The sequence below is a fragment of the Phascolarctos cinereus genome, unplaced genomic scaffold (assembly GCF_003287225.1).
Source record: "Phascolarctos cinereus isolate Bilbo 61053 unplaced genomic scaffold, phaCin_HiC Scaffold_4;HRSCAF=312, whole genome shotgun sequence".
Taxonomy (NCBI): Eukaryota; Metazoa; Chordata; class Mammalia; order Diprotodontia; family Phascolarctidae; genus Phascolarctos; species Phascolarctos cinereus.
Genome location: NW_027555847.1, coordinates 433257513 through 433283079, shown reverse-complemented (window position 1 = coordinate 433283079; position 25567 = coordinate 433257513).

Sequence of the window (25567 nt, the reverse complement as noted above, 5' to 3'; positions counted from 1 at the left end):
TTCAGAATCCAGCAGCAAAAATTTACTATGCTCCTTCAAAAATAATAGTAAAAGATGCCCATGCATAGACAATCATAGTCAATGCTAGAGAAGAAATAAATCTAATCACTAGTCACACAAGTAGCTTAGACATAGAAAGGGTTGTGCACCCTATTTATATGATCTGATTTAAGAGGCATTAAAAGTCCATTGTTGTCAAAATATACCCCAGCTTGCCCTCGTGCTGCCTTCATTTCCTATTACTCAATTCACAGGGTAAGTTTTCTTTCTGAAGAAATAGAGGAGAGAGAAAGCTGGGGATTACTATTTACTATGGCATTAGGCAAGTCAATCTACTTCTCTGGCCTTATTTTTCTCATCTGTAAAATGAAAGTGTTGCATTTGATATTTTCTGAATTTTCTTCAAGCTCAATCCTATAAGTTTCCATTATGATAGCCACAGAGAAGAAGATTGTATAAGATAAAGGACAGGTCAGCCTTTAATAGGTAGAAGACATGAGATACAGAGGAAGTAAATGTCCTAAGCGTCCCAATACTGGGTCAATGAATCAAGGAAAATAGACCTCATAGACCATTACCTCAAGTAAATACTGAAAGGAAAGTAGATGAAAAAGAAAAAAACCGAACCTTAATGAAAGACAAAAATGACCACCTTCACAATTTTACCTACTTCTGATTTTTACCAAAAGCCTCCTATGAGCAAAAAAAATGTGCTCTATCTACAAAATATTTTTGAAATTGTTTCTTTAGTAGGTCATTTTTTTAATGCAAGATCTCTTAAGTATTCTCTGTGTGACATTTTAAACTCCAGTATAAAATGTTTAAATTACAATTACCAGCATAAAAGATTATATTCACATTTGCATTTGGCTACTCAAAAATTCTGTGCACATTTTTTCCCTCTCATCTGACAACTTGAATATTACTTCAATAGTCAAGATTATTTTGCAATATTCAATATTTTACAATATTCAAACAATATTCAAACTCTCTTCAACATTATAAGATTCTAGAACATAGAGAAAATATGAACTCTATCAATATAGTATAAAAACATCCTGACTTTCCTCTTTTGTGGAGGGTGTCTAGTAGAAAAGAGAAAATAGAGGAAAGTTAGGAGTATACTCCCTCCTCTAAGGCTTTCCAGTATCACTCTAGCCTTTTTCACAACCTGAAGATCTATTTTCATTTAGCATTACTGCAACTATTGCCTTTATTTTAAATTCAGGGCACACTTGTTAAGAAAGAAGTGAAAAAGAGGTCAATGCAGAGTTGAGACCTGCTGCACCAGTGCTCATTTCACCTTGAAATGAAAAGAAATAAGCAAGATAAAGCATTTCAATTCATAGAAATGGAAGGGCTTGCTCTCTTCCCAGGATGTGGGTCATAATGACCAGTAATAAGCAAGTATTATTTCTTCAGACACACTGAAACCATATCCTTCTCTCCAAGATGCTCCAGTTTTTGCAAAGCACTATATTCTGCCTTAGGTACATTGAAGTGTTTAAGAAAAATCTTTATCTTAACGATCAACATCAGCTTCATTGGCATAGTTTTAAACCTCCCTCCATTACTCCCTATTTTTCTTCTAGGTAAAACAAGGGGTTATAAACTCAGTGGTAGTTAGGTCCCTTCTACTGTAAATCTATGATGCTATGTTCTGTGGTCTAAATATAGAAGGTCTACATTTATGCTGAAAATACAAGATTTTGTAAATTATTTCAGAAATGGTTCATCTCCTTTGTAATGGCTATTTATTTGTGCATACAGATATATAGTGATCTTCCCCCAAAAGTTTCTAATTATATAAGAGAAATAATGAAAAAAGATTGCCTTGAAATATTAATCTTTTGACATGTTTGAAAGAGGCTACAAAATCAGCCTGGAATAGGATCAATTGTAACTTTATCCATACAAAGAAGTTGTAGTCTATTTATGTAACTAATAGCACACAAGCTCAACAAGTAGACACTGCTCATGCTACAATATACGTTACAACTGATTACTTTAATAGAAAGTTGTAGTAAAAATATTTTGGGAACAATATTGATTTCATTGACTATAAGCAGTTTCAAAAAATTTAGTCTGAATTTTATTTTTGACATATTTCCAGGAAATTTCATTTAGTTTCATACCTAATTATTCAGTTACTGACAGCAATGGAACTATTGGTCAAAAAATATCTCAATATTGTCTTATCTTGAACTTATTAGAAGAACTAGGAAGAAATTACCCTTCAGTGCTTTCTAAATTAAATAAATAAGAGAAGTGTTCATGACTGAACAAGAGCTAAGGAGTATCACAAAAGATAAAATGGACAAGTATGATTACATGCTAAAAAAGCATTCACAAAAAAATTCAATGCAGACGAGAAAAGAAGGGAAACACAGAACAGGGAAAATAAAATAACTGCAATAAGTTTCTGTGATAATGATTTTATTCCTAAAATTTATAAGGACCTGATTCAAATTTATAATAATAAATTCCTGTTTCAAATGATGAATGAGCTAAGGGTATAAACAGGCAATCCTCAAAAGAGAAAAAAAAAAAGAAAACACAAGATATCTATAGTCATTAAACACACTACATATCACAAATACAGAAATGAAAATTAAAGTATTCCTGAGGTTTTACTTCACACTCATCAGACTGGTAAAGCTGACAAAAAATGACAAATGTTAGAAGGATAGCAGAAAAAGAAAACAACAGGAAGAGCTATGCATTGGTGTAGTCATCCAGGAAAGAAATTTGGAATTATGCTCAAATAGTTATTTAAGAGTTCATGTTATCACTAATGTGAGAATATGTTTATTAGAAATGTGTATGTATGCCATCTTGGGGAGGGAGGCAGAGAGCAAGGGGGAGGAAAATTTGAAACTCAAAAGCTAATGGAAGTGATTGTTGATAAATCAAAATAAATTAACAAAAAAGTACATATTTTAACCCAATATTTCCATTATTAGCTCTATATCCCCAAAATGATTTTTTTTAAAACAGGAAATAATAATATATCAGATATTTATTGTGTTTATAGGAATTCATATTTTTTTTAACAATGAATTCTTGAAAACTATCACAAAACTTTATAGTGCCATGGGAAAAGAAAAAAAATATATGGAGATTGTATTCTTGGCCAAGGACAAATGATAAATTATATGTATTACCAATACAAAATCAAATATAAAATAACTTTAAATATATTAAATAAAATTTCAACCACTTGAACCCCTATCAAATTTGACCTGAGCTGGGGCCCTGCTTAGTTTCTAGACCAAGCAACAGTACTCAAAACAATTCAAAACAATGCTTTGAGTTGGCTTAAAAATGAAAGTGTAGACAATAATCATTTTGTAGGGAGTAAGAAGGTAATAAAGTGGTGGCAAAAAATGGGTGGAAGAGATACTCAATACTTCCAAGAAAGCAGTAGAAGGACCCAAAAAACAACAAACTCAGCCCAGACTCTGCACCACCACTACCACCACCACCACTACCACCACCACCATCACCACCACCACCACCACCACCACCACCACCAACACCACCAGCAGCAGCAGCTCACCACCACCAAGAAGCATGTAGATTGACTTTAACATAAAGTCAGGAAGTAGATTAGAAGAACAAATGAACAAAATAATCCCACATGAAAAAGAAGATATTATGATAACAAGAATAATAAAGAAAGAAGCCCCCAAAAGAAAATAACTCCAAAATATCTAAGAGCAAATCTTTAAAACAAAACACAGATTGGGTAAAATTTCAACCACTCGGGAGAGGTGAATGAGAAATTTAGAAATCATATGTGTATGTACACAAACACACACATATACATACATGCATACATACATGTTAAATGAAAGTACTAAAGGAAAAAAATATTAGGGGAAATGAGAGCTATGTCCTATAGAACTAGAAAAAAATTGAGCAGTTCAGCATATTAGGTACAAAAACCTTTTCAAGTATCAAACTCCCTGAAAAATTGAACAGATTAAATAAAAAGTAATGGATGTATGAGAAAGCAAGAAATATTAACATAAAGTTAAAAGAATAACCCCCCCAAAATAAAGTGAAAGGTATTGTATAACAACAATAGAACAACTGACCTAGAAAATAATTGAAGTTGAATAATTTAAGAAACATTGTACTAATAACCATGATCAAAAAAGAACCTAAACCCACATTTCAAGAGATCATAAGAGAAAAATTCCTATTTATTATGATCAGAAAGGAAAAATAAAATAGAATCCATCAGTCACCTTTTGAAAAGAAAAGAAAAAACACACTTCCAAATAAAAATTTACAGAAGCAGCAAAAAAAAAATCTATAGTACATCCAGGCCAAAGGGAAAATATGTATATTATACATATATATATACACACACACACACACACATATATACACATATATATATATGTATGTATATATATGTATATACATACATATATATGTATATATGTACATATATATAGTAAACAACCAGAAGGTAAGAATTGATGTACCGAGAAGCCACAATCAGTATCATACAATATTTGACAGCCACCATTTTATAGGCATGGAGGACATCAAATATGATATTCTAACTTACAAAGGAAAAAGGTTTACAGCGAAACTCTTGAAATATGGGTTTAGGCTCTTTTTTGATCATTTGAATTTGGGAACTCCTTTATCTTATGTTCAATTATGGTATAATAGCCAATTTCATGAACATATTAAAATATATTGAATCATTTCCCAAATTCAAACGACAAACGACACCTGAAGTTCCTGTTGTGGAAAATTATACACATACACACATATATAAAACAATGGATATTCATATAATGAAATGTGATATATTCATGTAACATATATGCCTGTCTATAGAGATATCTATAATAAAATTGATATAGATATGTTTTGATATTTGAACAAGAAAAAAATAGCGTTGAAGAAGTGAGAGGCTATGATTTCTCTCGTCAATTTTATGTGCATTAATATATTTAGTCTGAACAAAGATTGCAATGAATGGAATTCTTTGTGATATCATTGTTATTGTTACTATCAACATCATTTTGTATTTAGAAAAAATTTTTGCACATTATTTTATAAAATCTATTAAGCATTTGTTGGACCATGTCACTAATTTCACTTTATGTCATTGACTCTATTTGGTTTCCATTCCATGAAACTCAAGTCCCCCAAGGATAAGTTTATCACCTTGAATCTCATCATTATAAAGATGACTCAGTTTTTGATACTAACACCTTCTCAATTCCCTCAGTTGACTCTACTCAGATTAAGTTGCTAAAGGGTGGAACACTAAATTCTTTCCATAGCCTTCCTGTTTAGAAGTCTGGGATCTGAACTTTTAGGTAACTCCACTTTCTACCAACAGCTTTGCTTGATTTATCCTACCCTCTTCACATCTAACTCCCTTTCAGTTTCCTTTTGTGTGTTATCTTTCCCTATTATATTGTAAGCTCCATGAGGGCAGGAACTATCTTTCTTTTTCTTATTTGTATCCCCAGAATTTAGCATATTGCCTTGTATATATTTCTGTTGTTTAATTTAGTAGATCAGCCATGTCTTTTTGACCCAATTTAGGGTTTTCTTGGATATATATTTGTGTTTAAAGGCATTCATACATTTTTTAAACAATGAATTGTTGAAAACTATCACAAAACTTTATAGTGCCATGGGAAAAGAAAAATATATGGAGATTGTATTCTTGGCCAAAGATTTAATAAATGATAAATTATAAGTATTACCAATACAAAATCAAATATAAAATAACTATAAATATCTAGATCTTTCTCCTTGAACTCATATCAAATTTGACCTGACCTGGGGCCCTGCTGAATTTCTAGACCAAGCAACAGTACTGAAAACTATTCAAAACAATGCTTTGAGTTGGCTCAAAAATGAAAGTGTAGACAATAATCATTTTGCAGGGAGTAAAAAGGTAATAAAGTGGTTTCCCATTTCTTCTCCAGCTAATTTTACAGATGAGGAAATTTAGGTGTCAAGGGTTATTTGACTTTCCCAAGGTCATACAACTAGTAAATATCTGCTGCCAGGTTTTCACCCAGGTCCTTCTGACTCCAAGGCTTGTGCTCTATCCATTGTACCACCTCACTGCCCTCCTGGTACTGTTGTAAGTGCTTAATAAATGTGTATTTAATCACTTAAGTGAATCTCTTCCCCTTTCAATAAACCTCATAAGAATCCCAATCAATACTCATTGGCTCTGAGGTTTAATCCCTCTCTCTCCCACCTCTTAATAAAGAAAACTGAATGTTCAATAATTTACCAAATTTAGTAAAATAATGTTCATCGTGTTGCGGGCTGAGAGGTTGAGAGGTTGTGACCCCTCAAAGACTGAATTACAGGATGGGTTGTCTGGAATGAATTCACTGACTCAAGCATTCTTTAAGCCAAGGTGGCAAAGTTTATTGTTATGCTTTTCAGTGGGCAAGGATTCTTAAAGGATCCTGCAACCTTAGGGAGGTACAGTTAAAGTTTATATAGGATAAAATACAATAAAACATGTGCCAAATATACTAACTAGGGGATTCAGGGTGGGATTAGGAAGTGGTTAAGGAGTGGTCAGTTCTTAAAGAAACATGCACTTCTTGTCTACTGCACAGGCGTTTTACCCAGAGTTCACTAGGAAAAGCCCACAAGGGGTGGCCACATGGAGGTGTGGTTTTAGGCCTGCTACATCACTAAGTCAACTAGAGTTCAGGGTAACTGAGAGTTGTCCAGTCTGCCACCAAACAATGTTTTGTTAGACAAAATAAATGTAGGGAGTATACATATGTCTTAAGTCTAGAATACAGTTAATGAGGAGCCCAGGATGTAGGTAATGTCATAGGGTGGTAGGATTGTATAGTAGTGGGTAAGAATGTCTTTATGACCCAGTGCAAAGTCAGTTTAAACTGATAAATCCTTCAGGTGCTGTTTGGAACTGCACCAGGGAGAGAGATAAGGGTCTTGCTGGGGCCCACTCATGAGTAATTGCTAAGCACAGGGTCCTTGGGCTGGGGAGAAACTGTCAGGGACAGTGTTTCTGAGGCTAGGGAGAAATTGGGGTCCAAGTACAAGCACCAAAACACAAGCACCCGTCAATAGAATAGTACATGTGAATAAATGTGTGTGTGTGTGTGTATTTGAGCAACCTCTTTGAAGGTGGGAGTAGAGACAAGACCTATGATTGCATTAGTGAAATTTTGGTGAGGAGACTCCCTTTACCGAAATTTGGCATCTTGGCTGTTACTCATAATTTTTCACATTGTCTAGAGCCCCAAGATATTAAATGACTTGTTTAGGGTCACTAAATCAAATGCTGCAGATACTTGTTAATTAACTTAAATACTTATTAAATCTCTCTTCCTTTCCCCACAGAGCATTCTGTGGACAATGCCAAACTTCCTGTTAGTAACATTATGCAAAGTTAAATAAAGAAATAAAAAAAAAGAATTCTAGGTCTATTTTTTTTTTGTTTTGCAAATATAAATTTTAGTTTCATTTCATTGGGAAAAAATATGTGGCCTACTGGAAAACAATAACTGAACTTATTGTAGCTGATATTTTTCCTTTGTTTACCTAAACTTGTGATGAGGTTTAGGGGTGCTAGAACCCCAATATCATAACACATGGGTCCTGCCCAAAAGAATTTGACCCATGACTTCTTTCAGCCAAAGACAAGTTTATTAGAACATTTGACATATTGGGCAAACTCTTAAGGAGTCTGAACATTAGTGAGCTATTGGCTAGATTCTAAGAATCTGAGCATTTTGCTAGATTCTAAAAATCTGAGCCCCTTAATGGAGACAAGATGGACCTTATATACAGAAAGACTGTGGGAGGGATCTAGGAGTAGCCAAGTAAGTTGGGGTGACTGGAGGAGGGATGTGAGGAAGATCCAGATGGGAATGGCCAGTAAACTGAGGTGAATAGAACTCCTGGACCTGGACCAAAGGAGAATAGAGTCTAGCTAGGATGAAGGGTGGGAAATGGCTGGGGTCCATAGGGAGGTAAGACAATGGAGGGGCAGGCTAGGTTAAGGGTAATAGAATTGGGAGATTGGATTTAGCCACAATTAAAGGTCAGTTGAGGGATTATAGCCTCAGGCAACTCCAGAGATTTAGCCATGTGGAAAAGTCCAGGGTTTTTCCTTTCTGGGGTCCAAATCCCAACCCTGTTATTTGCAGAGGGTTTCCCCAGTTCAATCACCCCCATAAGTGATTAAGAAAATAAATAGGAGAATGCCTTATCTACACATATAATATTTTCAAAATTAGTTCTGTATTTATGTTGGGTAATTTCTTGAAGTAGTTCATGATTTAGCTTTTAGTATACAGTAAGAAGATACTTGGAGGTAAGTTTTGTTTAAAGATATTGAAGTAGTGGTGGGTTTCCCCACCTTGGACATCTTCAAATTGAGCTCTGATACCTGCAGCCATTTCAGTTGACCCTGGGAAGTAGATGCTATTATCCACATTTTATTTGGAGAGGGGGTACAGGGAACTTTGTCATGGTTACAAGATAGGGAAGAGTGCTTGTGGTTACTCACAGACCAGAGTACAAGTCATGACAGTGATAACTATACCTCTCCCTGGATTATACCATGTCAGAAGAATTGAGGGCTTTCAGACCTCTAGAACTAGCTCTGAAAAAAAAATAAACACATAGCAAGGATCAAAATCTCTCTTGGAGAAGGACTAGTTAGATGAGGCTAGAGATGTCTGTTCTGCCTCCCTTACAGCCAAACAACTACAGCTTCTCACTACAGATGGTCACTCTCTCTACTTGAGGTGCCATATGTTTACATGTAACTGTTCTCTCTGTAGGATTATAATTTTTGGTTGCTTACATTTGGGGGCTTGGAGGCTAGGTTTTTTTTCTAAAAACTGGGATAATTTACAATTTGTCCAATTCAGTTTTCATTTCTGATTTCTTGAAATACAATTCTTAAAAACAGGCTTTAAAATGATGATTTTTAAAGGAGTTTGATGATTCTTTGGACCATCATAGTGTTTCGAATGGAGCTACTTGACTTAAGCCTTTAAACCCAAATCACTCTGGCTTTCATTTCATGGCCAATACTGGCCCTCAGTTAAAGCTTCTTTGGCTAATTGTTTAGAATTTGATGGCTTAGAAGGAGTGTACATAGCAACTGTTTTCTGTTCTGGCCAGAAACTTTGAGGGTATTCCCCTCCCAGATTGATTTTCTAATGGTAAATTAGGTCATATTTGTCCCAATTATTACCTAGCCCTTAGTCACTGAATAGGCATTCCCTCAGACAAACTGAGGCCTGGGAATGACCTTAATTTAGTAAAGTCCAAGCCCATCTACTGCGTCCTTGGCCATCATCAATCTTCTTGACTTATGTCTTGCCACTGGACTTAGATGACTGGGAAGGAGAGAGTGAGACTGATAACTTTTCATAGCTCTTTCTCACTTAAATCCAATTCACATGCAAGTCAAGACATCGCCATTGTAATGTCATTGGTCCTTTTTAAGAACAATGGAAGAACAACAACAAGAAAGAATGGTTTGGATTTAAAAAAAAAACTTGGTTGAAAAGATATTTACTGCATGTATGGGCTTGAGTGATCTATTTATTTTTGCTTGGCTTCAATTTTAACATCTGTGAAATGAGGGGTAAGAGACTGTAAGATCCCTTCTAGTTCAAATCTACTAGGCTATGACTATGTGAGTTCAGGGAATTTTTCTTTCTTTTTTATTATTTTTATATCTATAACATCTATAAATGTCTCTTGCACATATTGGATGCTTAATAAATCTTAATCTGTTTAATCATGCTGGATTTTTTTAAAGATAAATTCCTGTGGTTTAATTTAACTTGAAAATCACCTTATAAATAAGACATCAAATTTCTTTACAGTTTTCTTGTTTCTTGTTTCTATATAATCTTAAAACCATCAAGAACATACATTAAAAAGTTTCTATTTATACTTGTAAGCTATCCTTTTTTTTTTTTTGCTGTCAGTGTCAGGACAGGATTTTATTAGACTTGGGAGGAACAGTTATTTTTTGCAGTGCAAAGTAGAAAATGGAATTTTTATGTAAATGTGATTATCAGGATGATGCAACATGTTGCTTCCTCTTCAGTTGGCTTGTGAAGAGTGGAAAATGGATTCTTATGTACCTGAACAGCAGAGAAATTGGTTAAGGTCTGTGGATATATAGAATGTAAGGCATGAAATTATCTTCAAAATCTCTTTAATTCTGAAATTGCATTTCATTAAAAATTGAGACTTATGGCTTTTTTTTTTCAATACCAGGTTTTATCTTGATCCTTCTACTCTTTATAATTTAACAAAATGTAGATAAACAACTCAAAAATCTTAAAATAAAAACACATCGAAAAGAACCTTCAAAGTACCAATAATTAAAGAAATGTATTTAGATGTTTATTTAAAAATAACAATACCTTCTCCTTGAGGAAATCAATCTGGTTATTTCCCAATATAAAAATTAATGCAAATAATAAAATGATAACAAGTAGTACATGGCAAAATACATTATGATAAGAAAGTCAAATGACAAATGAAACAATCTGTGACTACAGCTTAGTATACCAAGATAGGCATGTTTTGAGTTCTGAAAGCTAAAAAAGAAAAAAGAAATTAAGATGAATAAAAGTCTTCCTTGTTTAAAAAATAAGTATCTTATTTTTGTATTCAAGTTTTAATTAGAGAAAATACCAAATTGCTTTAAGTGATGAGGCATTATTTTAGTATTTTCATGCTGTATTTCTAATTAATTTCATTTCATTATTTTATCATTGGGGGCCTTTGAAAGACATATTTTGAGATAATAACAATTCCCCTCCATGAAACCCTTTCTGATTCCCTCAGTTGTAAAATATCTTTCTCTCTGAAAATTACTTTATATTATTTTGTATGTATTTTGTGTTTAGTTACCTGTGTCTGCACTGGAGAAAATGAGTTAATTCATTGTCACCAAAGCTAATGTGTGTGTGTGTGTGTGTGTGTGTGTGTACATGTGAGAGAGACAGACAGACAGAGAGACAGAGAGACAGTCAGACATATACACATATTGGCAGAGACAGACAGAAATAAATTTATCAAATTCTTATGTGTCAAACACTTTACTAAGTGGTGGTGATGAAATACAAGTAAGCAAAATCTCTGCACTCAAGAACCTTACATTATTTTGGAGGTAGATGAAACATAAAAGAATCTGGAAAGCAGGAATATGATACACTTTCATGGCAGTACGCATAGGAAATGGTCTCAAATTTCTGCACATGCCTAGATCACAGCTAGATAAGGCAAATGATGGTGCTTTGAGAGCCCAAGTTGGATGCAGAAACAGATTCCAAAGTATATGTACAGAAAAGGTATAGATGGTGACCCACAGGGGTAATAAAATACCCAAAAATTGGCTAAGAAAGTATGGTGAATTCCATTAAACCCACATCAGTATTCCGCAATGCACACTTCACATATAAAAGACCTCCCTCTCTCCTTGCTTTTCTTTTTCTTTTCATGCTTTGACCTCCTTTCTGAGGTAAATATGTGGGATGCTAATTTCTAAGTGATCAAGGGTAATATAGTATTAGGTAATGTGGGGGAAGTATTTTTTACATGAAGGTACAAGAAAACATGTAGATGTAATCTATCTTTGTGCTAAGGAACCCACTTTTCTAGGTATGAGTTTAGGCATAACCTAAATTCAAGTTATTTAAAAAGAAAAGGAAAAGGAAAAAAGAATCTCTTTTACTCTCTATTTAAATGTCATCTTGTTGACAAAGTCTCTAAGACCAACATACCCTTTTGATAACTCAAACATCAGAAGGCATCTAACATTTAGTTGACACTTTTTGTGAAGAAAATAATTCTCTTTGGCTACACTTGTTGCTCCTGACAATTTAACATGTTTCATTTACAACCTGCATTAACAAGATGTGCTAAAGGGCACAAACACATCTGACATTTTGCCCATTAGTCCTTGATATTATCCTTTGGAATACTGTTACAAGATATAAATGTTAAATCTTATTCTGAATATCATAAGACTTCTATGACAGGTATTATTATTGGTGCCTACTTGGACAATAGAATTGGCTTTCAAGGCAATTTTTATAGGAGGGGAATTGGGGGATTAATGGAGTGACAGCTCATCCTTCTAAAGTTAATCCCTAATGTTCCTACTCCAGTAAATCTGGAAGGAGCAGTAGTGAGTGGGCCCTTAATCAGGCTTTGTAACTGTCTCCAATGGATATAGCCATGAATGAACCTTTTTCCTTCTGTCTCCAAGTATTCATATCTATTATTTCCTCCAGCATAGTAACTGATCTTTCCTTGAGCTAATCAATTTATATGATATATTAGCTTTTCCAAATATTATCTCATTTGAACCCCAAAAGAGCCACAGGAAATAATAACTATATCTATGAGAGGGTCTTGGAGCTTAGATAATGGGAAGAAGTTGCATCTCTGTTTTGACTGTCCTCCAACTGAATGTTACCATTTACTTCAATTTTGGATGTATGCAACACACAGTGTTCTAAGGAAGGGATCCAAAGATGTCACCATTATGCCAAAGGAGTCCACGATTAAAAAAAAACATGTTTAACAAACTTTGAGCTATTGCTATTCTTATTTATAAGAGTTATATAGGTCAAAACAATTGTAATTTCCTCAAATACTCTAAAATATTTATAGCAATATGTCTTGCATGAAGCTAGAATTGAAACAAAGTAGATGCCATGAAGTCAGAAATGATTAATCAAAATATGGTACATGACATATGGTACATTATGACATAATGGAATATTACTGTGTTGTAAAAAATGATGATTGATGAATATGGAGAAGGTTGGAAAGGTCTATATGAAATGATGCAGAGTGAAATAAAGCCAATAAAACAATCTACATAGTAACTACAATAATGTAAATAAACAAACAAATAAATAAGTGAAAAACTACACACCAAACAACCAAAAATAAATGTAGGAAGACTTCCAGGGTGGAGCTAAGATGTCAGAGTAGAGAAAGCACTCAGCTGAGCTTTTCCAACTTTCCCTTCCAAATAACTTTAAAATAATGCTTCAAAACAAATTCTGTAGTGGCAGAAGCAACAAAAGGTCACAGACATTCTACCCAGTCCAAGACAATTTAGGAATTTAGAGACATCTATTAGTCAGGAGTGGAGGCTTATCCAAAGCACACATGGATAAAATACAAATGGTGGGACCAGGTGGTAGTGAGAGAAGCAGCAGCAGCTCAGGGAGCTCCCAAACCAGAGATGGTAGAGTTATCTAGCAACTATTCAGAAAGAGATTAGTGGAAACCCCTTTGATAGCACTAGATACAAGACCATTTTGGCCTAAACCTATCTCTGAATAATAGTTCAGGGGCTGAGAGAGAGCAGAAGCCCTGAGGAACAGGATCACTTTTGGTCCCAAGGGACCAGGTAATCTGAAGAAGATTATTTATTGCATTCACAAGGAATCAGGTGTCCTTCCTGGATGAAGAACTGAATGTAGACCAAGAAAGCAGTGACACTTCTCTCCTCAGATCACATCACCTTAGCACTGAAAACTTTCAAATCCCTAGAATTAGCTTAGAAAACAGAAATGAAAAAAAACCCCTAAAGTTTAAGACAAAGTCTCTATCCCCCTACACTAGGTACACAGCCAGACTTTGAAATATAGTTTATAATCAAGAAATAGGCTGGGCTTATGAGTGAAAAAAAAAAACTGACTATAAACAACTACGAGAGTGATAAGGAAGATCAAGACACAAATTCAGAAGAAGAAAAGGCAAAATACCTACAAGAAAAGCTTCAGAGAAAAATGTGAAATGAGCACAAGTAAAATAAAATTTCCTGGAAGAGATAAAAATTATTTTTTAAAATAAAATGAGAGAAAAATTAAAAAAAGTATGTAAAGAAATGGAAGAAGAAAATATAATTACAAAAAGACTATTGATAGCTTGCTAAAAGAGTCACAAAAATATTAAATAACATGTAAAAAAAAGGAGAGAATTAGCCAAATGGAAAAAAGAGGTACAAAAGTTCACTAAAGAAAATAATTTTGTAAAACTTAATATGAGGCAAGTGGGTAGCTAAAGACTCCATAAGACATCAAGAAACAAAACAAAACAAAAATAAAGTCAAAAGAATGGGGAAAAGAGAAGAAAATGTAAACTATTTCATTGGGGAAAAAATTGACCTGGAAAATAGATGAAGAAGAGAAAATTTAAGAATTATTGGACTATGAAAACCATTGATCAAAGAGTATAGGCATCACATTTAAGAAATTATAAAGGAATACTGCCATGATATGATAGAACCAGAGGGCAAATTAGAAGTGAAAAATCTACCAATTGACACCTGAAAAGATCCCAAAATTAAAACTCCCAGAAATATGATAGCCAAACACCAGAGCTCCCAGGTCAAGGAGAAAATATAACCAGAAGGCAAAAAGAAAACAATCAAATACTTACTGTAGAGTGACACACAAGATCACACAAAATTTAGTAGTTATCACATTACAGAAGCACAGGGCTTGGAATATGATATTCTGGAGGGAAAAATATTGGGACTGCAACCAAAAATAACCTACTCAGAAAAATTGAGTATAATCCTTCAAGGGGAAAAAATGGATATTTAATGAAAGAGAAGATTTTCAACCATTCCTGGTTACAAGATCAGAGCTGAACAGAAAATTTGACTTTAAATATGAGACGCAAAAAGCATAAAAAGGAAAACATAATGAAGAAATACTAAGGGACTCAACAAGATTAAATTATTTACCTTTCTATATTGGAAGATAATTTTTGTGGTGATTGTTCATCCTTCATTTTTAAAAAGGGCCATGGAAGTATAGATTGACTGATCGGAAGCTACATAACTTAATCCTAAAGGAAGAGTGGTTCAAAGAACAAATCATAGAAACTATCAATACTCTCACTAAAGAAATGACAATAATGAGACAACTTTCTAAAATTTATAGGATGCAGACAAAGCAGTACTTATGAAAAAACTTATATCTCCATTGGTTAATTTGATTTTAAAAACTAAGAGGAAAACCAAATCACTAGTATTAAAAATCAAAAAGGTGAATGCACCACCAATGAAAGTGAAATTTCAACAATTAAGAGTTTTTTCCCAGTATATGCCAGGAAAACTAGTCATCTAAATGAAATGGATGAATCTTTACAAAAATATAAACTGATTAGTTTAACATAAGAAATAGAATGCTTAAATATCTCTATCTTAGAAAAAGAAATTGAACTCATAAATGAGTTCCCTAAGAGAAAATCTCCAAGACCAGAAGGATTTACAAATGAATTTTACCAAACATTTAAAGAACAATTAATCTCAGTGCCATATACATTATTTGAAAAAAAAATAAAGAAGGGACCCAAACATTTTAGGGAACAATTTGGAATTATGCCTAAGGGGCTATAAAACTGTGCATACTTATTGACCCAGCAATATCCCTGATAGGTCATTATCCCAGGGTCAAATAAAAAAGAAAAGACCCTATTTATCTAAAATATTTATTTCAGCTCTATTTGTGTTGGCAAAGAATTGAAAATTGAAGAGATGTCATCATTTGGAGAATGGTTGAACAACTTGTTGCCTATGATTATAATAGAATACTGCTGTGTAAAAAATAATGAAGGGCAACTAGGTGGCAGAGTGAATAGAGCACTAGCCTTGAAATCAGAAGGATCTGAGTTCAAATCCAGCCTCAGACACATAACACTCACTAGCTGTGTGACTCTGTGCAAGTCACTTAACCCCAATTGCCTCACCAAAATAAATAAATAAATAAATAAATAAGTAAAATAATGAGCAGGATACTTTCAGATGAATCTGAGAAGACTTGTATGAACTTGTGTAAAGTAAACATAAGTAGGAGAACACTGTACACAGTGACGGCAATATTGTATGGATAGATTGCATGGCTGATCAAATGTAAACATTTCAACTTAATGAACCACAACAATTCAAAAGGACCTAGAATGAAAAGATGCCATCCTCCTCCAGAATGAGAACCTATGAGCTCTTAAATGCAAATTGTAAAATACTTTTTTTTTTACTATCTTTCTTATTCTTTGAGTGTGTGTGTGTGTTTTGCAAACATGGCTAATATGGAAATATATTTTGCAGGACTTCACATGTATAATCAAGATCAAATTCCTTGCCTTCTCAAGCAGAGGAATGGAAGGGAAGGTCAGAGGGAATTTTGAACTCAATTTTTTTAAGTAATTGAAAATGTTTATATGTATTAGGACATATTTAACAAAAATATATATTCATAAAAAAAGTAAATCCATCAAAATTGCAAAGACTAAATGAAGTTTTATAAACACATATGAGAAGACCCTTCAAACATACCTCTCATGGAAATGAGTGGTCCTAAGGTATTACAAAATGCTCACATATTTTTGGACTTTTTCCAATGTATATATCAGCTGTGCTGAGTATTTTCCCTCTCAAAAAATGCTATTTGTCATGGGATAGTTCTCTGAAAGGAGTAGTGGAGGACAGAAAATATGTGCGACATTATAATGATATAAGAAACAGAAAATGTCAATAAAAACATACCTAAAAAGAGATTAACTTTTCCATAATGTAAATCAATCAAGCCAGAAATATTAATTAAACTCTTACTATGTGCCAGCCATCACAGTAGGCAATGGGTATGCAGTGACAAAGCCAAATAATCACTGCCCTGATTTGACTTACATTCTATAAGGAGATACTTACATATACACAGCTATATGAACTCAAAATGGATATAAGATGATTTTAGGGAGAGGGTGCTAGCAGTTGACTGGGAGTAATGAGAGAAGCAGGAAAGCTTCATTTAGAAATTCCCATATCCAGTAGGCATTAGAGGCAATATTTGAAAGGATATCTTCCTGATGTCAAATCCATACCATATTTACTATGCCAAGCTGTCTTCAAGTCTTTCTTTTTAAACATAGTTTAACATTTTATTATTTAATGAAACAAACAAATAAAAAACCCTTTCATTTAGGAGATCGGATTCTATAATCTAATAAATCTGATTTCTCCATAAGGTTTCAGATAAAGTTATTCTTAATTATCAGCTTTATTTAACCATGTCATTTGTCACAAAAAGGACACATTTCATAGTAAATAGAAAGCTAGTATTGGAGCCAGGAAGTTTTGGGTTCATGTTATGTCTCTGACATTTACAGATATGTGACTCTGATTAAGCAACATAAACACTCAGTGCCCTAGGCAATGCTGTGAAAACTTTATTTTGTGGAGAGGTGTTGACTTGTTTAGCAGGGAAACTTTCCTCACCTGTGAATTGTCTTTACCAGTAACACCACAAGTCTAATCCCTATCCTATAATTTATCATTAATAAAAAAGTATCTTCATCAATAATTCACAATTTATTAAATATGCATTTCTACATGTAACATGTCTACTCATGCCCAACTCTCTCAGGGCAAAGACTGTTACAAATTCCCCTCAGGGTTTTTAGGCAACCTGAAGGGATTGTGTCTTTCTCTTTTTCTCTTGGCTCAAGCCCCTAACATCTGTGCTACCTCCATTTTTAGGAGTCTAGTGAATAATGTTCCAATTCCATATAATAATTTAACATTGATTGGGTTTTTCAAAAGGGTATTTGGTTCACAGATACAGCAAGAAAACAAAACATTTTTTAAAAGTTTTTTCCCTGTTACTTTAAGGGAATAATTTATCTTATAACAAACACCTCAGTTTCTGGAGAGAGGGAATTAGCTCAAAACTTTGCATTTGTCCTACCAAGTTCATTCCCAAAGGTGGATTTCTGGCACATGGTATAAGTCTTTCCGGAATGGAGTCCTGAATGTCACTGTCCAAGATCACTTCTTTCTCCTAGAGTCCTTGATATTTGATTGTGTGCAACTCCCAGACTGAATTCCAACTCCTCGATTCTTGTACTTTGTGTTCAAATCAGAGCCTTCACACTGTGGACCTATATTAGAAAAGAGCTAATGAACAGTTCCAGGAGGTAATTTCTCAAGGTTCACGTTGCCTATTTTCTAATGGCCATCATTAAGTTGTAAACCACAATGATAGATATAAGGGGCTTTGGAAGCCATCTATTCTCCCAGTCTTTTATTTTACATATGAGGAAATTTCATCTTAAAAAAAATTAGCATAATAATCAAAATAACTCTGAGGTACCACATCACACCTATCAGATTGGCTAACATGACAAAACAGGACAATGATAAATGTTGGAGAAGATGTGGGAAAATTGGAACACTAAAAAATTGTTGGTAGAGTTGTGAAATGATACAGCTTTTTTGGAGAGCAATTTGGAACTATGCCCAAAGGGCTATAAAATTGTGCATACCCTTTGATCCAGCAATAGCACTTCTAGGGCTGTGTCCCAAAGAGATTATAAAAACAGGAAAAGGACCTACATGTGCAAAAATATTTATAGCAGCTCTTTTTGTGGTGGCAAGGCATTGGAAATTGAGGGGATGACCATCATTTGAGGAATGGCTGAACAAGTTGTGGTATATGAATGTAATGAAATACTATTGTGCTATAAGAAATGATGAGCAGGCAGACTTCAAAAAAAGTTTCAAAGTGTTATACGAACTGATGCAGAGTGAAACAAACAGAGCCAGGAAAACACTGTACATAGTAACAGCCACATTATGGAATGACTGACTTTGATAGACTTGGCTCTTCACAGTAATGCAAAAATCTAAGACAACTCTAAAAGACTCATGATGGAAATTGCTAGCCACACCTAGAGAATGAAATACGGAATCTGAATGCAGATATAAGCATACAGTTTTCTGTTTTTTTCTTTTGTTGTTTTCTTTTATTGTTTCATTCTTGTGGCTCCTCCTATTAGTTCTAATTGTTCTTCACATCATGACTAATGGGAAAATATGCTTAACATGAATGTATGTGTAGAGCTTATATCAGATTGTATGCCATCTCAGGGAGGGGGAAGAAATGGGAGGGGGAGAAAATTTGAAACTCAAAATCTTTTTGAAGTGAATGTTGAAAACTAAAAACAAATTAATTATAAAGGGGAAAAAATTAGTATATTTTCAAAATTCACTAATAGAAGACAGTCAGAAATTAAATTTAGGCACTCTAACACACACATCCACACAAAAAAAATAAAGCTTTTAATTGTGATGCTTGTCCCTCTGGTTGCTATGAGGACTTAATTTTGAAAATACTGGAGAGCTGGGCATTGTGAGTTAAGGCACAGTTTCTTAGATTAGTGAAACACTTTCCTATCTCTTCTTATCTGTTAAAATTGGAAGTCTCTGCTATTGTAGCTGCCCCTGTCTACTATGCCTTGCTTATTGCACCATGGGTCCTGCTACTAGGAACTGTGGAGGGTAACTTTCTATAGCCTGTTTCCCATTCATTATCAAAGAAGGGCAGAGTAATTCATTTCCATGTGAACCTGACCTTTGTTCCTGTACTGATTGTTTCTGCCTTCTATCCAATTTTAGGGCAGATGTTGTGTCACCTTTTCAAAGACAGTGCTGTAGCATTCACTACTGAAAACAGCTATCTCCCTTTTCAAAGATTTATTATTATAGGTAGAATTGTCCTCTAAATGCTGAAAAAAATGGGGTTTTGAGCTAAGAAACTATTAGCTTAACTGACTATGGCAGAAACGCGTCTACGTCTTTGAAATTCTACTTTTCTCAAATAGAAAAAAAAACTGGGATGTAAAAAATAATGCTTTGTTGATTTGTGAAGTTTGGAAGCAGCAGCAAAACAATGAAATATTTTACATGTATGATATAATCCTCATAAAATCACGTTAAGGTACTTTAAAATATAAATAATGTGTAAAAATTCCACAAATAAACCTGTATACCATCATGTGTATAAGTATCAGTTACATAAGTTTTCAATAAAGATCTTGGGTGTAGTGTGATTGAACCTAAAATTAATAAAAGACAATATCATTAATTACAATTCATTTTACCAATTTTATTTTTAAGCCTATGGCACTTTATTCTCCTTGTGAATTTTAACATTATCTTCATTAATACTTAAAACCTTTACTGCATTTACTTATGTGGTATACAGATTCAGCCTGTCCATGCAGCCTTATATAGCCAAATTCTTAGAATATTCAATTAAATGAAATTTAGATTTAATCTATGCAACACTTATGCTTCATCCATCCAGAGCTCCAGGGCAGTGAGGGAAAGTATTTTGAGGGTAATAGAGAAAGCCTGGGGCAGAGAAATTCTAGAAGAGATTAATCTTAGAATGGGAAACTAGGTGACCCAGTCAACAGAGTGCCAGGCCTGGAGTCAGGAAGACTCCTCTTCTTGGGTTCCGATCCAACCTCAGACACTTAGTAGCTGTCTGGCCATGGGCAAGTCATTTAATCCTATTTGCCTCAGTTTCCTCATTTGTAAAATGAGCAGGAGAAATGGAAAACCACTCCAATATCTTTGCCAAGAAAACCTTAAAAGGGATCATGAAGAGTCAGACAGGAATGAAAACAACAACAACTAAACAATAACATCTGTCAAGTGCTGTGCTAAACTTAAGCATATAAGATCAACCTATAGTTTTGGAGGAAATGAGATAGCTCAGGGGACAGACCACTGGGGCTGGAGTTAAGAAGATCTGAGTTAAAATCTGAACTCACACATTTATGGCTGTCTGACCCTGGGCAAATCATTTAACCTTTGTTTTTTTTTTTTAATCCACTGGAGAAAGAAATGGCAAACTACTCCAGAATCTACACCTACAAAACTTCATGGATTGTATTGGTATACTTATCTATGGAGTGATGAAGAGTCAGACACAAGTGAACACAACAATCTGAGAATGGAAAAATAAGATTCTGTCTGTGAAAGTCCTTGGCTTTCCTCTCTTAGGCTGTCTAGTGAGACTGATATATAGGCACACACATTGCTATTCATGGTAGGTGAAAGTCTGTTAGGCCTTCCTCTTATCTAAGGACAGAAAATGAGAGGAGAGCTGCCTCCCTATAGATGAGAGTGATGTTGAATGTTTTCCTTCTTATACAGGTCATGCCATTTTGGAGATCCTTGGAGTTCTAAGAGATTCTTAACCTGCACCAGCAGATGCTGATATACAAAGGTGGTTGAATTGAAAGGCCCTAAGAAAGAGCCTTTCCCACTCTCACCTCGAGAAATAGGCAATTTATCCTTTGGACCTTAGACTTGTTTAGTGCGTTTGTAGTTGATATAGAGAGGAAATGAAATGGTTGATGAATGTGAATGTGTGCTCTAAATGTATTTTTTCATACTACTTTGATTTATTTCTACTATTGTTATTTAAATATATATTAAATATGTACATACACTATATGTGTGCACATGTATATATATATATGTACATATATACATACATACTACACATACACACACGCATAGATATATGTCACTGTAACCCCAGCCCATATTGAATGTACATGAGCATATCATTAAGGAACCTTGAAGGATACAAAATGGATAGAGGACAAAAGGATTTCTTTCAATTTGAATATGTGCTGATTTTTTTTTCTGGTTGATAAAATACCAACCTAGAGCCCTGGGAAATACCCCAAACAACATAGAACATGGAAGTAGGGAGAGACTAGCACCTTACAAACCAGTGTGAGAGGAGGTTGCTTTCAGCTGCCCTGTGGTCTGAGTTGGTTGGCATGACAGATGGAGCTGAGCACATGAGTGAAAGGCAGATTTCACAGTTCTGACAGTAGAGAAAGTCAAGGCCCTTGTTACAACATTCCCCATTCTATATATGTATATATACAATTTTTCCTCTTAGTCATGTCTTACCTGGGCAATTTTTTTTAACAAAGGAAAAAGAAATGGTAATGATCTAATAGAAAGTAGTATTGTTTTGCCTCTTTTTGTTAAGGGAAAATGCCTTTTGTTGTTTTCTGACAAATAAGAGATACCTTGATAACTCCTGAGCTCTGGTCATGATTCTTTCTTAGAAATTATATTACCTTCAGACAAGTTCACATTTAGAAACAGTAAATAGCATAAATGATGGCAGAGTTTTCATTTTTTATGGATGTACATGCACACACCCTCAGATATTTACAATGGAGAGCCAGACTAATGCAATGACAATTTACAATTTTATAGGTAATGGCTGATCCTTCATAATTAAGAAATGTTGATTCACACATTTGAAAAGGTGATTTAAAACTTAAAGGATGCTGCTGCTGCTGCTGCTGATGATGATGATAATGATAATGTGATAATTAACATCAAAATGTCCTTCGCCCATTCATACCTTTGTGATTTTCTGCTTATATAACAGAAACAGTTTTAGAAATCAAGTGCAAGCATAGATGTCAATTCCCCACCAGATACTCTTTGTAACACTTTTTATCCACAGAATAATTTTAGAATTGAGGACTTATTTTTGACACCATTAGGATTTCTATCAGCAATTGCCTTTCAGTTAGTTGTCAGAATAGTATCCTCATGGTTTAATCTATTTAAATTGTCCTTTCTTCAGGAATAATGAGTGATATCCATGAGAAAACATATTTAAAGATTTCCCAAGTTATATCAGCAAGCATAGGGAAAAAAAAACAGAAAGAAAGAATTTAAGTTCCTGTTAAACAAAGAAGACATTTCTATTCTAAGTCTCTCTGTCTCTCAACATATATGTATATATACTTGCACATACACATGTATGTATAAATACACACATATAGCATATACATATATGTACACACATGCATACATACACACACACATATATATATATTTACTTGCCTTGCAGATAGGTAAAAGAAAAACAGTGGAATATAATAGAAAGAACCTTGGAGTTGGTTTTAGGAAAAAGTGGATTTGAATTTTGAATCTGTTGTTTAATAGCCTTTGGCTTCACGGAAACATTTGCTGAGTATGTTTCCATATCTGTAAAATGGAGACAATAGTACTTGAACAACTTGTCTAACAGGGTTTTTGTGTGAACAGTGCTTTATAAATGTGAATCATTATTGAAATATAAAGATATTCAGGCGTTTTGTTTTCTCTACCCAAGTTTACAAATATTACTATGTACATTTTAGTATTACTGACCTAACAATGAGAGAAAAAAGTACACATGCACATACACACTGACACACACACACATATATGTATATATGTATATGTATATGTATATGTATATGTATATGTATATGTATATGTATGCACTATATATATACATATACATATATATAAAATCTCTGTGTGAGTGTGAGGGTGGATGTATAATGTGTGTGTGTGTGTGACTCAATAAGACATACTACTTCTGTTTATATATGTAAAAATAGGCAGGTATGTGTATGTATATGCATACATACATACACAAGTATAACATTTTACCAAGTCTTAAGATCATATAGCAAAAATATCTGATAACAACCCATTTGTTCTATCTAAAATGCAGCTTTACAAATATATGTTTATGTATACATGCATATATTCATATATATAAAATGTATATACATACATGTGTAGATATGTTATATAAGCATGTTCTATATATAATCAGACACATATGCATATTTATATGACAAACCTATTCTCATATTATTTAATATACATGATACACATATAGTTATATCATATTTTAGGTCTTAATGTTTATGATGTATTCAAAAAGCTTTAAAAAATAAACAAATATACAGATTTGAAAAACACATATTACAGTGAGTGTGTTTGTTAAATATATCACCTTGAAAAAAAATAAAGTCATTCTATGAACCCTGTCTTTTTTTTTTCAAAATTATCCTTGGAACTCTCTATTTATACTTGTTTAAAGAACCAGTTCACTCAAGAATATTGTTCCCTTGACATATTCATCATATATCATTTTTATTCAAAATAGTATTATACAGATTGATCTTGTACTTGTCAGACCACTCTTCAAATAACTTTTGACTATTTAGAAAAATCAAATCACTCTAAATGTATTAAATTTTGCCAGTGCTATGATTATTTAAGGGACAGTTATTTAAAAATAAAGGAAAAAAAATATTTTGTGTTTCAAGGTTTCTAAAGTTGTAGCTGTCTTTTAGATGTATATTCTTCTATCATTGATTTTAAAAAAAAGATAATTTACTTTGAGGTCATCCAAGCTTTGTATGTCTGTATGAAATATTTGCAAAAATAGGTATTTAGCTTAACATCATAGATTTAGATTAAAGGCCATCACATGAAAAACTACAATCTCAAAACTAAATAAACTTTGTGGTCTATTAACTTGCCCACAGTCATAACTTGTAGTAAGAGACAAGAGATCATGTTCTTGGTCTTTCTGTTTTTTTGGAACAGAAAAAAATAAATAAAAGGTTTTTTAATTAATTAATTATTTTTTTTTACTTTTGAAAACTAAAGCACATCTAATTTTTGAGCCGAGATAAAAATTGTTATCTTGATAGAGCAGGGAACAAAAATCATTTAAGGGAAACCAAATTATATATGAAACGCATACATTTAAGAGGCAGTATTTCATATAATAGACATCAGTAAAGGGAGTTTCCTCACTAGAAAGCTCTGGTACTGGTAACATGGTAGTGCACTTCCTCTCCCAATCCCATTCCTTAATTGAGCTCATATACATTTGTTATGTTGGATCAGTACATTTTCATTATTTTTACTTTATTATGCTTGTCAAAAGGCATGGTCTGAACCCTTTTTTTCTGTCTTCAAGCTTCCCTTGCCACCCACCCCCTTTTTCTATTTCCTCAGCAATGACTCCGTTTCACACTTTATTTAGAAAAATGGAGCCCACTTAAAACAATTGCTTTTGTTTTGTCCCTCTCATTCTACATTACAAAAGCCTTCTCATAATTGCCTTTACTTCAGGCTCTGACGAAGAGGTGACCTTCATATTTGCCCAGCCCAGTGCTTTACTGGTACCCTTGATCTCATCATCTCCCATATCCCACAACACATTCCCATAACAGTTATTTTTCCTTCCTTTCCCAAAATATTAAATCTTTTTCTATCTGTTGATTCCTTTTATACTGCTCATAAATAATTTCATGACTCTCTCATCCTTAAAATATATTTTTTTATAGTACTATTCCAGGGGTGGGAAAACTGTGGCCTCGAGGTCATACATGGCCTTCTGGGTTCCCAAGGTCTTTTCGACAAAGGGCTGCACTTCAGGACCTAGAGGGTCATGAGTTGTGCCTTGAGGATGCAAGTTATGCACCCCTGTACTATCCCCTGAAGGTATCCTGTATCTAGCCTCCATTTTACTTCCAAACTCTTAATAAAAGTTGTCTACACCTACTGTCTCCAGTTTCGTTCCTTTCTCACTATATCTCCAGAGCTTAGAAAGCTGCTTGGCACTTATTAGGCTGTTAATGAATGCTAATTGATTGATTGGAGTTTGCAATTTGACTTCCAGTCATATCAGTCAGCCCAAAATGCTTTCTCCAAAGTCATGATTTTTTTAATTGCCAGTTGACAGTGGAGTGGTCTTTTCCAAGGAATGTACTGGTAAGTGCTTAATAACTGGGTAGTTTTGTTTTGTTTCATTTTGTTTGTTTGTTTTTGGGGTAG